This window comes from Sus scrofa, chromosome 6 (genome assembly GCF_054392235.1).
Source record: "Sus scrofa isolate SSC_HxYL_T2T_F1_AM1 chromosome 6, Sscrofa_HxYL_maternal_Yorkshire_Landrace_v2.0, whole genome shotgun sequence".
NCBI lineage: Eukaryota > Metazoa > Chordata > Mammalia > Artiodactyla > Suidae > Sus > Sus scrofa.
The window spans coordinates 135,687,768-135,704,455 of NC_139388.1; positions in this window are offsets into that span (position 1 = coordinate 135,687,768).

The window sequence follows — 16,688 nt, forward strand, 5'->3', positions numbered from 1 at the left end:
GGTCCACTGAAATCCATAGAAGACAATTGTGGAAGTCATCTCCGAAGAGTATTGTATTTAAATTCCAAGTTTTCATGTGAAACTATAGATAGCTGGAATAAAATATTACAAGCCAATTGGAACTCCAGGAAATATCTTACAGACCAGAAGTTTAACAGGTCCAAACCGTTGCAGTCAATAAGCTTTTACTTTGAATACTACCACTGTAATCTTCATAGTATATGAATGTTATAAAATAATCATATTTCCAGTATTTTCAATTAATTTAGCTGTTTCCTTTGCATATTTTCAACTATCTACATTATACACCAGTCTTTCAGAGAATATACTTGAAGAAAGACTAGTGCATTTTGAACCCCATGCAAAGTTTTAGTTTCTGAAATAATGATAATAAACCCAGAGAAAAGAGCTTGACTTAGGAGTTAGATTACATATTGGATCTAAATTCTTAGTAGCTGTGTGACCTTAAGCTTGGTTCTTAACTTCTGCAAGTATTATGTCCTAAATGTACACATTTAGAATAATCACACATAAAACTTAGGTTACTGTGTAGACTACATAGGATGATATATGAAGAGTTCCTAATATTTTGTCCAGAAGAGATTCTCATTAAATTTTAGTTTCTTTTTACAAAAAGTTTCCCATATTACAAATAGCATAACAGGAACTTAAAAGTTAAATCACTTTCTCAATGTCAAATGGTTAGTAGTGTCAGAACTAAATCTCAAACCTCCCTTTTAGTTCTAAAGCTTTTTGCTTTTTTTTTTTTTTTTTTAACTACAACATAGCTACCTCAGAAGTAGCAGCAGGAGATTTTTATAACAGTTTCACCATTGTTCTGTGGTATAAAAACCAAAAAAAGCAAACCCCTGTCTGGGTACATCAATATGAAAATTATGTCGGACAGGTACTATCTCATCACTGAACTGCAGTGTGAATGTTTTAAATTTGGGTTTTCACTGTCTCATCAATGGTCTAAGTAATAACTGTTACTACAAAACCAGTCACTGAAAATACGTGATTGCCCCAAGACAACTTCAAAAAAAGCTTTATTTTTCATTTACTGTTTGGTTCTATTATTTTTCTACTTAATTAATGAGATCTGTTTCATAAACAACAAGATGACTTTAAAAAAAAAAAACTTCAAGCCTGGCAACTTTCCAACATTTCTATGAAATTGAATTGACCCATTAAAAGGATGAAGATGTTTCTCATTAATACACTCTGCTCTATTTCAATTTTTGTTTGCAGGGTGCAGTGAAGGAATTTTTCAAATTGAATTCTTATAGGAATATCTAAAACTCCAAGATATTGCTTTTCATATTGAATGACACCTGGTATTTTACTTCTGTTCTGAAAATAGATGCTGTAGAAAAAAATTAAGATAATTACAGATCATTTTGATTTCTGATCTTTGGTTGGATTTAAGCCCTCTTTTTTAAATTATAAAGGCATAGGGGAAAAATCCAATACATTATCTCTTTGTATATAGATTCTCTGAAAGGTCTAAGTTAAATACATGGACAGCCCTATTTAAAAAGTGATAATCTTCAGATTTATAATTAACATGGCAACAGACAAGGAATGGATAATATTAAGTAAAAATATTAATAAGGGATAATATTATTATAAAATATATAATTTTAGATAGAGAAATGCTTTGATAAACACTAATTGATTGATTTTTCACCTTTAAGAAATTATACCTTCATTTCAAGGGTCCATGGACAATTTATAATAATTGAACACAGACTAGGCAAGATGGAAAATTCTAAAAGATGAAAAGGTATGGATTAAATTTTAGAAATTCTTTTCAATGAAAGTTAAAATTAGAACAAACATGTAAATAAATAAAATGGATGTCTTTTCTAATAGCATCTAGAGTTAAAATTTAAAAATATGACTATATATTATATAGAAAACAAGAATAAATCACTTTGACAATAAAAGTTATGGGGTATTCTCAAATCTGTACTCAGAGAAAAAACACTCTTTAATATTTTACATATTAAATAACGTCATTAAAATCAATATTTAGAATTCCTTAATTAGGGAAAAAACAATAATAGCAACAAAATTGCAAGAAAAAACCAGGGAGAATAAATAATAAAGATGAAAAGAAATCAGTGAACTAGAAAAGATAAAACACAACCCAGTAAATTATAAATAAAAAAATAGAGCAATATAGATGAAGCTTTTTTTTATATTATACATTTTGCTTTTGAAAACATATGCTAAAAATTTGAAAACTTCAATAAGCAGATTAATGTTCTAGGAAAAAATGCTTATTCAAGGAAAACAAACTACTTAATATCAAGTTATTTGATAATGTGTTCAGCTTCTATATCAAAGAAATATCTACAAAAGTACTCCTTGCTCAGGCAGTTTCAGTGATCTAAGAAATATGTATTTCCCATATCCTGCCATTTCAGAACATCAAATAAGACAAAAAACCACAAATTCATTTCTGAAGCTAGAAAATCTCTATTTCTGATTCTTGCCAAAGTAAACTTTAACCAAAACAAGAAAACTAGGCAATCTTAAAGTAAAAATACTTGGAGTTCCTGTTGTGGTTCAGCGGTAATGAACCTGATGAATATCCATGAGAATGTGGGTTCGATCTCTGGCCTTGCTCAGTGGGTTAAGGATCGGGCCTTAGCTGTGGCGTATGTGGCAGATGCAGCTCAGATCTGGCATTGCCATGGCTGTGGTGTAGGCTGGCAGCTATAGCTCAGAAGGGACCCCTAGCCTGGGAACTTCCATGTGCCACACATGCGGCCCTGAAAAGCAAAAGCAAAAAACAAAAAACCAGCAACAAAAAAACAAAAAAACAACAAAAAAAATCTTTAGTTGCCAAAATCTTTAGTAAAATATTTGGATTGTAAATTAAACAATAACCACCCTAACCATGTAAGGACAATAAGAAAAATGAAAAGCTCATTTAGTTTTAAAGAAATATGCTAAAATAGTACATTATATGAATAATTAAATAGAATACCAGCATTTTAATTGTTTCTTGTGGCAGGCTGTGGCCAGATCTACAGCACTGAAAAACAAAGAATGAGCACTGACACATGAAGAAATAGAATTTAGTAATATATAACGGTAGTGCCTGAAGAATATTTTTTGTGTAATAATAGGATGAATTTTAGAGTGCTTACATGCCCCCTTTCTCCCTGTCGCAGCTTCACTCTACTTCAACCTGTCGCAGCTTCTACTCTTCCCAACCTGGGAAGCCCTTGTTCTGGATTCCTCCAGACCACTAACTCTTCACCTTGGTGAACCGGGGAGACATCACAGACCCGCATCCACTCATGCTTCTGCCCAATCTCATGTGCATTCCTTGCACTGCTTGTTTCCCCAGCAGAAAACTGAAGTGAAAGCAACCTCTCCATGTCTATGGTGTCATCACGGTAAATCCTGGGTCCTGGACAAACCGTTTTAGCCCATTGGTAAAGGATATCACATAAAAGCTATCATATTCCTAACCTTTTTTTAGTGTGATACAGAATTTTCTTCACATGCTTCTCTAACCTCTAGAAAACTGCGAATTATTAGAGTACTTCCATTAAAATCAACAGTAAGTCCAAAGGTCTTAATGTATTACACGTGCAGTAAGTTTGGTAATACAAACAAGCCTTATGATGATTAGGAATAAAGATGAAAATCATTACTATTTTTAGATAAAATGGCATATGGTTGGCCCTTTGGGTGAGGTGGGTTCTGTACCCACAGATACCAAGGACGGGCTGTAGATGATCATTTTGTATAAGGAACTTAAGCATCTGCAGATTTGGGTATCTTCCTGGGTCCTAGTACCAATCCCCTGTGATTACCAGGGAAGACTGTATACCAAAAGAAACAATGGATATATTATTTAGGACTAATTAGAGAATATACTGAAATAACGAGAACAAAAATCAATATACAAAAGCTAATAATTTTCCTATGTAGTTCAAATAATCATTTGAAAAATGTAATAGGAAAAATTCAACGCAATTTTGAAATGTTATATGGATTATCTCAATTTAAAATATAAGCACTATATAATATACGCTATTGAAGTTCACATATATGTAGATTTACATATACATATATAATAATTAAGTTATCTAAAGATCCTAAAAATATACTCAGTTAAATGGATAAACATTCTATGATGTAATTGAAGGACATTACTATAAATATCTTAGTTCTTCTAAAGTAGTCTGGAATTTATCATAATTTGATAAAATATTTGGGTATAGTTTGTTTTCTGTTGCTGATATATATATACATATATATACCTATAATTTTTTTTTAACCTGGTAAAACTGTCTTAAATGTCATCTGAAATGGAGTTCCCATCGTGGCGCAGTGGTTAACGAATCTGACTAGGAACCATGAGGTTGCGGGTTCGATCCCTGGCCTTGCTCAGTGGGTTAACGATCCGGCGTTGCTGTGAGCTGTGATGTAGGCTGCAGATGCGGCTCGGATCCTGCGTTGCTGTGCCTCTGGCATAGGCTGGTGGCTACAGCTCCGATTAGACCCCTAGCCTGGGAACCTCCATATGCCGCGGGAGTGGCCCAAGAAATGCCAAGAAAAAAAAAAAATTTTTTTCACCTGAAAGCCAAAGCTATTGAGTGACTTGGCAAATTTTATAAAAGAATATGAAAGTTTGATGTAAAAGGCATTAAAATCTATACAAAGTTATATACTTAAAGAAGTATTACTGGCACATAAACTGAAGGATCAATAAAACAAAAAGCAATAGTCCTGAAATAAACATAACACACACATAAGGTTAATAGAATATGAAAACATCATAAACCAATGGAAAAGATAATGCTGCCAAAATAGTCCGCTATGTATTTAAAACCACACAATATATAATCTTTTGTGTCTACTTTGTTTCCTTTATCATATTCCTTTTGAGACTCATCTATGTTGTGTCCTTATCAGCATCTTTTAAAATGACGAGTAGCATGTCATTGTGTGGATAAACTACACTCTATTTAGTTGTTCAGTCATTCAACATTTGATGGACATTTGGATTATTTTTAGTTTTTTGGCTGTTATGAAAAAGCTGCCATGAGCATTGCAATTCAAGTCTGCATATGGGCAAATGCTTTTATTTCTCTTCCATAAATACCGAAGGATGTAATTTCTAGGTCATAAAAGAATTGTATGTTTAGCTTTATAAGAAACTGTCATACTATTTCCTGAAGTGGCTAGATTGTTTTAAATTCCCATCAGTAATATATGAGAATTCCACTTGTTTTTACATCCTTTCCAGCACTTGGTTTTGTAGTCTTTTGGAGATATAACAGTAGGTGTGTAGTAGTATCTAAATGTGATTTTAATTTGCATTTTTCCTGTGACTAAAGATGTTGAACATCCTTTATTTCACTTGTTTGCAATCCATACAACTTTGATAAGTTCTTTTCAAATATGCCTGTTACCTATTAGTTCATTTTTTGCTTATTGAGTTGTAAAACTTTTATATATTTATTTATTTATTTATTTATTTCCCCCTGTACAGCATGGGTACCAAGTTACACATACATGTATACATACTTCTTCCTCCCATTGTTGTGTTGCGGTTTAAGTATCTAGACATAGTTCTCAATGCTACACAGCAGGATCTTATTGTAAATGCATTCCAAGAGCAATAATTTGCTTATCAAGTACACTGTGCATATATTTTTTCTTAGTCTGCAACTTACTCTTTAATTTGCTTGACAGTATCTTTTGAAGACTAAAAGTTATTAATTTTGATGAAGTCCAATTTATTTTTTATTCTATAGTTTGCATTTTATATGTTCTATTAAGAAGACTTTGCCTAACACAAAATCTCTAAAAATGTCTTATGTCTATCTTTCCTACTTTCTGAGTGTTTTAAAGTTTTTGGTCTTGTTTTAGCTCTGTGATCTGTTATGATTTGGCTTTTCTATACGGTCAAGTTAAGGGTCAAACTTTGTTGTCATTGTTTTGCATGTGGGCATACAATTGTTCCATAAACATTTATTGAAAAGATTATCCTTTTCCCCTTATACTGCCTTGGCACTTTTGCCAAAAAGTCATTGACCATATATGTGTGGGTCTATTTCTGAATGTTCATCTTTCCCATTGATATCAGCTTTATACCAATGCCACACAATCTTGTTTGTTTGTTTGTTTGTTTGTCTTTTTGCCATTTCTTGGGCCGCTCCTGCGGCACATAGAGGTTCCCAAGCTAGGGGTCTAATCGGAGCCGTAGCCACTGGCCTACGCCAGAGCCACAGCAACGTGAGATCTGAGCCACGTCTGCAACCTACACCACAGCTCATGGCAATGCCGGATCCTTAACCCACTGAGCAAGGGCAGGGATCGAACCTGCAACCTCAGGTTCCTAGTCGGATTCGTTAACCCCTTCACACAATCTTGAGTACTATAGCTTTATATAAGTATTAAAATCAAGTTAGTGTTATATTTTTCAAAATCATTTTATCTTTTCTTGTTCCTTTGCATATTAATATGAATTTTACATATAAAATACAAATAGTCAATTATACATGCAGATATGTTCCCACATAACTTTAAGCAAAAACAATGCACTGTAGAAACAAATTTGAAAAACCATTTTGACACCACAACATTCATAGAAATAAAGAGGAAGAATACCTAATGTTAGTAAAAGTACAGAAAATAGAGCTACTATTAGGAATATTTGTGTCATCTTCCTAGAAAGAGTTTGGCAGTTGATGTCAGGAGACATAAACACATTCATGTATTTTTATTTGGTAATTTCATGTCTAGGCATCTGGTTAAAGGAAAAAGAATTGTAGTTGAAATCTGTGTTTGGATGGATTGTAGCAGACTCTGATGGTACCCCACTCATATCACCAGGCACTTTTCATTCCTATGTAACCTCTTCTAACACATCCCATTGCCAGCACCTGTGACCTTATGGATGTGCAACCCATGCAGCCACACAGGGATCCCTGCTCACAATGGCCCTGCTTTAATGCTCTGCTGTCACCATCTTGAAATTCTTAATCATTTTTTCAGCAGGAGGACCCACATTACCATTTTATATTTTACCTGCAAATTATGTAGCTGACCCTGCCTCTAACTCTGAAGATGTTATTTGACCCTCCAGCCCGCGCAGTTCACGTGGGACTAAGGGGAAGGTAAAGTGGTCCCTACACCCTCAAATAGCTAATGGGACAGGTTGTAGGTATCCCAGAGTTCACCAGAAAAATCAAACCACAGTTTCCCACCATAGTAACCTGCTTAATAATAAACATGTATGCATTTTCTTTTTTTTTTTTTTTTCTCTCTTTCTCATTTCTGCACCTTTCCTGTGGGGGTTTCCTGATAGAACCTTCCCAATAGGTGACATGTTTTCAAATCTTTGAAAGTCTATTCCTGAGAGGGAAACCAACCTAAAACAGGAAGCAAGGGCTCAAGAAGGCAGGCAGGGAAACAGGCTATCACACTAATCCACACAAGATCATCATGGTGGTCTGGATCATGATGATAACAGGGAAGTGGTAGAAAAGATGGGACTTTGGATATTTTTGAAGATTGTGCCAGCAGGATTTGCCATGTTTTGACTGTAGGAGGTGAGTTCAAGAAGAAAGGGAAAGATGAATTCATGGGTTTTGGCCTAAGCTGCTAGAATAGAGGTGCCATTAACTGGGATAGTGATGTCTCCCGAAAGAGCATGTGGTACAAGATTAGGATGTCAACCTTGCATATTTTAACTGGGGGATGGCAAGTAGACTTGAGGAAATGTCAAGCAGGTCACTGAATACATGAGTCTGGAGTTCATGGAAGTGATTAGGCTGTAGTTAAATACTCGATGGTCCTGAGTATATAGATCATATTTGCATTCATGACACCTGGTGAGTTCAATAATGACATAAGTGCTGATGGAAAGAGAAGCTGTCCAGAGAGAAAACTTTAAGAACTTGAGGATATGAGGAGAAACCTGCAACAAAAATGGAGAAGAATCAGCCAGAGAGTTAGGAGGAAACCTGCAAACCATGGTGCCCTAGAAACCAAGCAAAGAGAATGTGTCAGGAGGCAGAGGTCACCTGATTCAGAAATGACCAGTGGATTTAGCCTTATGTAGGTCTGTGCTGACCTCAACATAAGCAGTTTTATTGCAGTGGTAGAGGTCAAGGTCTGAATGGAGTTAATCAAGAGAGAATAGGGAAAGAGGTAGCACAATAGGTATTATACTAGGAATTCTGCAAAAGGAAGGAAGGAAAGAAACGAAGGGAGGGAGGAAGGAAAAAAAGAAACAGGTAGTAATATGAAGGGTGAGAAGGGTGAAAATTCTGTTCATTTTTTTAAAAGTTGTGAGGTATAACAGTATATTTGTATGATACTAAGAAAGACCCAGTAGTGAGACAAAGAGAATAAATTCACTTCATTCATTGTTGTTGAAAAAATGAGCTATACTTTATCAGGTAAGAGCTAGAGATAATTGTCTAATAAGAATATAATTTAAAATTATTAATTACTATTTAAAATTACTAACTAGATAATTATTCAGTCCTTACACGTAATATTCCTTCAAAGTTGTATCAATCAAATTCTTTATAATCCATTAGAACTTTGCAACCTATACTGAAAGAATTTGTGTTCAGCAGTTTAAAGCTTGGGAAACACTGCATTTACCAACACAGGCACAGGGGGAAAAGATAGGAAAAATTAAAGTACAGTTGTATGGAGGCTGACAATGGAATTTTTCATGGAAGTGAATAAGCATATTTTGAGAGGAAAATAGAAATATTCTATAATAACAAAATAGCAAAAAGTAGTCTTTCCAGTGCTCTTTTATAAGGCTCACTTTGGGAGGGAAAATTCTATCCCTCGTTATAATTTCTAAAATATAATCTCAAAACCTAACATTTTACTCTGTGATCTTTAAGAGGATAATCAGAGTTGTGGGTAAATTACACTCAAGCATATGTTTATTTTAGATCAGCTAGCAACTTATTATTGACCTACTATATTCTGTGAAGGATAAAAAATTATAAGACAGTCCCTATCATCAAGAAAAATAAGTTGGTGCAAGTCTTTTAGTATGATTAATAGAAAAAACAACATTATGATAGAAATATCTTTTTTAAGAGACTATACCATGAATGGAATAATTTAAGTAACATCATTCAAAGACTTATATATGTGCATTATGAATAATTTTCTGTTTTACTTTAGTTGTCTTATGGTCAGAAAGACTTGCCTTTTTCTGCCTAAATACATCTAAGTTTTATGAGGAGAATAGTTGGGAGATTAACTTGTTTTGTTTGTACTTATTTTTTTTGCTTTGGTTTTGTTTTTTTTGCTTGTTTTGTTATGGGGGGGTAGTTTTGAGTGTTTCTGGCACAGCAAGTAATTGATGTTTGCAGTGAGTATATGCTAAAGGACAGCTTACTCTTCAGACAGGATACTGTCCACACCATTTTGTGGTTTTGTTGTTGTTAACAGTGCCTGCCTATAACCTGATTCCTGGATAATTAGGGACTGAAGAGGTAATCAGAATTCAAGTGTGCTGAAGCTCACAATTGGGATTTGTGCTTAAAAGCCTTAGAAACTCCAAGTGAAACCCCCTCTGCATCCTTTAAAATGGTCCAAAAGTCTAATCACCAACTCGAGAGAGAGGATACTGCTGCTCCTCTGAGTCTGGCAGTTATGAAGAAGACCCCTAGAACACCCCTCACAGCTCTAAGTAAATAAAGTTGCTTTCATTGTCAGTTTTAATGGGGTCTGGAACCCACCCAAATGTGACTGAAATTGAAGTGTCGTTTGCATGTCCTAAATATATTGTGCAAAACTTCATCCCCAAACACCAATCTACTGTTTATTTACCAGTTAAGAGTTTATTTCACTTCACCATGTTAAACAGGCTAGGCTTTTTTCCCCCCATCATTATAAACCAGAGTTAAAGTAACTTAGTGATATTTAAAAAGGGAGAATAAAATGTATTGGGGCATCTCCTTGAAATTTGAGGTTTCAACCCAAGTAGCCCTAGAGTATTTCATTAATTTGGTAGACAAACTATATAAAATTCCTTAGAAATACATATTTATTGATAGTTTGATAATTAGATGATCAGGATCAATAAATCTTAGTCAGTTCCTGCCATTATAAATGGCTCCTTGGACAATCTCCTAAGACAGCCAGAAGAATAGTCAGTACATTCACCAAATAACCCAGTTAACAACTGGCTCATTTAACTCCCTTGTACTTTTTGTCCTTGCCCCCCAAAAGGACAAAAGGAAATAGTATTTGGTCAAGCCCTGATAAATCAATAACTTAATGCAGTTAGTTACACTTACTTAGTGCAGTTAATATTAAGAGCTTGTAAGAGTTTCCTTGTATTTACTTCTTTATTCCCACATCAGCCGTTACAGAACATTCTCATTTTCCACATGAAAGCCACAGGAGCCATTTCACAGCTCAGACCCAACAGACTGAACACCAAAAGATTAAGTGGCTAAGCTGCCTAGCATTGCTTGTTTAGCTTTGCCCACAGGATTTGAATTTGCACTACACTGCTGAACATCCTAAAATAATTTAACCACATCCCAAACACTGCATAAAGAAAGTCTGTTCCATTTCTCGCCTCTTTAGATTGCACGTCCAGAGCAATTTCTCCCAAATTAAATGCCATTTGGTTTGCGTTAGAATAATCAGGACAACTGCAAACATTAATAAGTCTGCAATAATAGCAAAGTTATTTTCTTTTCCAAATAGCCCTACACATACCTAAGACAGATTTTCTACCCTGATTTTTTTTCTTTATTTTCAATATAGGTGCATCTCTGTAGTCTTGTTGAATATTATGATTCACACCGTGATTGTCCAGTGATATGAAGCTTAATATAAACCCAAGTGAAAAGGAAAGAGGAAGCAGCCTACTGAAACAAGTTTGCCATTTGCAGGTTTGACCTTGGTCATTCCAAGCACGCATGCACACATTCACTCATTCACTCATGTATTTAATGAGCACTTATTGAGAGTCCATATGCATCTGTGATGGCAGTAGGGGCTATACACAAGGAGAGAATGAAAGAGAGGCATGGCCCTTTTCATTAAGGAGCTCAGGTTAGTATGGAGAAGACAAGCAGTTAATAGATCATTACCAAGGAGTATTGGATTAGAGCAACATACTAAATGGTCCAAAGTCATGCTCAAAAGACTTTTCTAAAGAAAGGTGATTGTATTCAGACTGGAGAGCAGGGGACTAACTCTGTTCATACATTCACCCTCAAAGTAACACGTTGGGACCACCTGGCTTTACTTCAGGGTCCTGGTAATTTTGTTTGGTAACCTACTTTCGTATGTGAAGGTGGAGGAACTGAGGCACAGAGCAGGTATCTGACCCCTTCCAGATACCTGCTTCAATTAATCTGTAATTGAAATCTTCAATTAATTTTTAAATTTGGTAACTTCCCTAAAATGAGAGCTTTCACTAGATATAATGCATTTAAAGAACTGAGTACAGTGGGTTTATCAGTACAAGATGGACATGATATGATAATTAGTTATACGCTCTAACATACATTGAGGGAAGTCTTAAAACTGGGAAAGATAGCTATTAATAACATCAACAGCCTTGGAGGGAGAAGTCTAGAAGAAGTTATGTATTCTAAGAAGCTATTCATAGCTTTTTAAGGTTACTTTAAATCCAGAAACATCAAGTTTAATGCCAGTATTTTTCTGAGATATCACAGAATAGGATTGACTACCAGATGTTACAAATCTTCAAAATGAGATTGCATGGTTTACATTACATTTTTTCAAGAAATAGCTCAATTTTGTTAGAATTTTTACATTTTTATCTTTATGTGTTTCATATATTTCAACTCTATTCAAAGGATACAATAAAAAGCGCTAGCTCTTTTTTCTTTTATCTTTGCATTTCCCTTCCTCTGTAAAGTCCACTGCAAGAAGCAAATGCTTTAAAATATTTAACACAGCATCATGGTATTTAAATCCACTTTTATTTTTCTAAATAGGTACTCAGACAAAGCCACTTGTGTGTTAGAGCGCCTTCCAGTGAATTCATCAGTCTACAACTTGAACCACATGGACATTGGTCTAACCTACATTCTAAGATTTCTTTTCAAAGTTAACGATTGTGATTTCTAACATCACAGCAGTGTTTTTGTTTCTGCTGTGCTGCTTTGATATTACCAGGAGTCAGTTCAAAAGAATGCAATGAAGCCTTCATTAGGGGACTATGATACTCATAGACTCTGGGAAGGCAGCCAGGGGAATCAATTGGTGAAACATTCAAAGTCAAAGGTGTACCACCCTCTTTTACATTCTCACATGCCAAAGCGGACTGCTGAGACGTCGGACTAAAGATCCTTGTCCTAGTCTTTGTGGTGTTTGACTTCTCTTATTTCCTCAGACCTGAATACCTGTTTTTATTACATTGCTTTCAGCATGATATGTTATGATGTTCTGAGATTTCACTTCAAGGCACTGGCAGGTTTCTTTTACATCTGTGCATTTCTTTATCATGGAAAGATACTGGAGAAGGGGCTGCAAGGCAGGTCGTATGATAAAAATACTTGCATTCCTCCAGAGGACACTTGGCCTGGAAATGTTCTTTGCCTAAGTCCAAGTAGGGCCGAAGGTCATGCTCTCAGGGCATGAAATGCTGACTTTTCCCTTGTTATTAGAATACAAGCCAAGCTAAAAAAGAAAGGACTCTGTGAAAGAAAAAGTGCCAACTCTTCTGGCTTCAGTGTTTACCTGTCAATCCACTGTTCCAGATCCAGATTATAAAGAGTGGAAGGGGGCAGGGGGAACAAAAAAAGAAGAGTCAAATTGTCTCATCCAGGTATTGTTTGGATTAGCTAGTAAAATCTGCTAAGCTTTTGAAAATCCCTATCAAAAATCAGGCAACTAATTTTATCTCCATTTCTAATCAAGAGCAGCCAACGTGAGTTTTCAGAGGAAAGACAATAATTTGGTAACATTATTTGGTTAATCATAGTTTCATACTATAACTTTAAAGTCTTCATAAAGTGGATTGCCACTCAAGAACCACAAAGTTAAAAAAAAAAACATATTTATCCATCTAATATAAAGCACTCATTTAAACCACTACACTTTAGGAGTTCCTGCTGTGGCTCAGGGCGTTAAAAATCCAACTGCAGCAAAACAAACAAAAAACCACTACACTTTATAAAATTAATTGCTTAAATTATTCTCCCACATACTATGAATGCATATTTTAATATACATGTTTTTAAGATTCCCCCAAAAGATTGCTATTTTATCAGGAATCTGTAAAAATGTGGATAGAATTATAAGATCATCTCAGTTTTAGAAGCATCAAGAGATTTGAAGTAATCTAATCCAATCATTTCATTTCATAGAATGGGAAACTGAGAGCAGAAATAAGAAATATTTTGTTCAAGATCACAAAGCTAAGATCACTCTTAGAGACAGGACTTTTCTCATTCCCAGGACTTAAAAGACTCCAAGATGAATCCAAAGAACAGTATGGTTGGCAGAACTTTCCATATGAAATCCAGTTCTTGCAATTTACCCTACAAGATAATTATTGGAAATAGCATTACAGTTTTTATGGAATGTCATGTATAACACAATTATTATATTGATATATGTCACTTATAATGATATATATTTAATACAGTACAGTGTCCAATGGGTCAAAGACTGTATAGTTACAATAAATGGTTAAATTTCTATAAGATACTAAATAATTTCCAGTTCAACACTCTTACTGTTCTTTAAGAGAATAAATACAAGTAATTAATTTGAGAAAACATGGTATCCCATAAATATGAAAATGAATTTGAAATGTTAAAGTATTATTTCTTAACTTCTTCCCTTGCCAAAGAGATTCTTCCAAATGTTCAGTTAAAATTCTTTCAATATTGAATATAAATTGTAGAGACTTGTTTTTGCAGCTTCTTTCTACTGTGGTTGACTGAACAGTGGATTGACATGCTCAGTGGCCACACGAACATCAATTGGGATAATGATATAACAATAAAAAGCATGTTTTCTTAGAAATATTTTAAAGAGTAAATAATATGCCGAACCATAAAATGAAAAAAGTGAGGATATAAATTCTCTTTAAATATTTTTTGAAACATACTGAAATGTAGATAGGAACATGTAAAATAGGAAATAAAACACATTTTGGTTTTAGATGGCATTTAAAAAATGGATGAAGTAACTTTAAAACAAAGTTGTACATTTATATCAAGAGTTCAAAATGGAAATAGTAAATGAGCCAGAAGAATAGAATAAGGCAAATAAAGATAATTTTGTTTAAGAGTAAATGAAAAATATTTAATATTAAGAAGGAAAACATTTTGACCTGACGATGAAATCTGTCAGTAAGCAGAGAAAGTGATAGATAATGTAATGACATGGACCACTTTAATTAAATTTTCAAAATATAAGTTAATTGAAAGCTATGTAGGCCAAATTTAAAAAGCCAACAGAATAGAAAATGGATGGTAAGCCAAGACAGGAAGAGAAAAATAAGAAGGAATAAACACTAATTATAGAAAAATCTCAGTTCACTGAACTTTGGGTTGCCTGAGCAGCACTGCAGCTAAAGAATGAAAGTTATCAGATGCCTACCAGCACAGGGTTCTGTAATGTCTTCTTTCTTAGCAGCATTAGAAAAGTTAAGTGGAACCATGAACACCAACTTAACAGTAATGTGCCACATAGATAAATAAAACACAAATTAAATAAATTGTATTTTTCTGTCCTTTTAGTTTTCTTCTTCAAATCAATAGGTGGAAAAAAGTTCTCTAGAGTTCCACTCTTAAAGTTTAAAACATTTTCCTAAAGCTCAAATAATTCACATAAAATACAACTTCTTTTTGGTAACTAAAATAAAACCTGTAAAATTGACAACTCACTTGTTTAACAAATTGGTAGAAAAGGAAAAAAAAATCACTATTAAGCACATATGCAATTCTGAAATTTAGTCATAATTTTTTTGGAAAGGTCTCTATGGAATGGAACAGTGCTGTTAGACAAGTAATTCCTGTTGTTGTTGCTTTCAATTTTATGCAAAGGTAATTTAGTTTTTCTGTTTCTCAATAATGACATTTTTGTAGGATTTTCAGGTTGTTGTATTTAGTTTTTGCCAATGTGCAGATAAAAACTGAGTATTTTTCTTATGACACAAAACATTTCAAATTCTGTATTACTATCTAGTCAATCAGCTTGACAGCTCCATTCTCACAGTTGGTATTCTCTTTCTTTCTTTCTTCTTTTTGATTGACTTGGCATAACCGCTGACACAATAGCCTCTGACCAAAGGGAATGGTTCTTTTCCAGAGTTATTGTTTTGAATTCTATTCACAGTTAACCATGTCTCACTGAACCCTTCCAATATAAACAAAATATTTGGATTACTTTCAAAGTAATAATGCCCAAAGGCAAAATTTAATATAAAAACCAACTTTTTTTTTTTTTTTTTTTTTTTGCAACTCAGCAGAAAGACCTACAAAATATTTAATGCTTGGCAGAATGACCAGGATCAATTTTTATTGTTGCATCAGGTCAGTCACTATCTTATCTAGTAAGCAGATTTTCTAGTTTTTGTTATTTTTTGTAAAGCATATTCTATGAGAGACAGATGCAACATCAGCTGTTCATGATCAATTCTTATGTAAATATGAGAATGATGAACCCCCCCCAACCAATTTGGGGAGGAGTCACCTCAAACTAAGTGATGCAGCTTCAGCTAACTTGTGGTAATTAAAGAAAAATTCTATAATGCATGATCCACACTCCCTCAGTCATCAACTAAGCAAATTAATAACAGTCAGCTCCTAAATACTTCCCTGAATAACTCAGAATATGTTATAAGAAGATGATTAAAGACTCCAAGTTCTAGAGAATTTTTCTCTATCCTGTTCATTATCGAGATAGAATATCTATCTAAATATGAAATATTAGTAGGTAAGACAATCTGATTTTGGCTGCCACTGGTCTTTAAAAGGAATTTATATTAGTCATTTCTGCTTAGGAATATTTTTTCCTATAAAATTCTTGACAACTTGTGCATAGAAAGTTGCATGAAATGCCTAATTCTTAGCATGTATTTCCTGCCTCAAAAGTGATGGTTAGAAGACACAGAATATTATTTTTCCTCATGTATTACAGCTAGAGTTTTCATTTTTGCAATCCAAAAATAAGACGGCTAAAGTTATTTTAGCCCTATGTCTACTCTTGGACAAAATAAAGGCAAGTTTCTGTCAACTGTGTGAGACGGGCCTCACATGCAGTATAAATGTAAGACATAAGATAATGTTGCTATAACCAGTAGTTGTTGGCTTATATCTGGTTTATTTCTGAAATGTTGGCCTGAAAATTTGAACTAACTCACTGTGTGAGCCTGAGTCATCAGGGTGATTTACTAGACCAGTGTGCTGACCAGCCAACTTTTCTTTCTTATACTTCTGTTGCCTTTGCTTATCTTTCTCATGGCTTCTAATTCTCATCTAATGAAATCATAAGCTTTGCAGTCAAACAAATCTGAGATTGAAGCTTGACTTTAAGAGGTGTGACTAGTTTGACCTTGGTCAAATTCACTCCTGCTAGCCTTGGTTTCTTCAACTATAAAATGAAGTTGAATGGATCAACAGTGAAATTACACACACACACACACACACACACACACACACACACACACACAC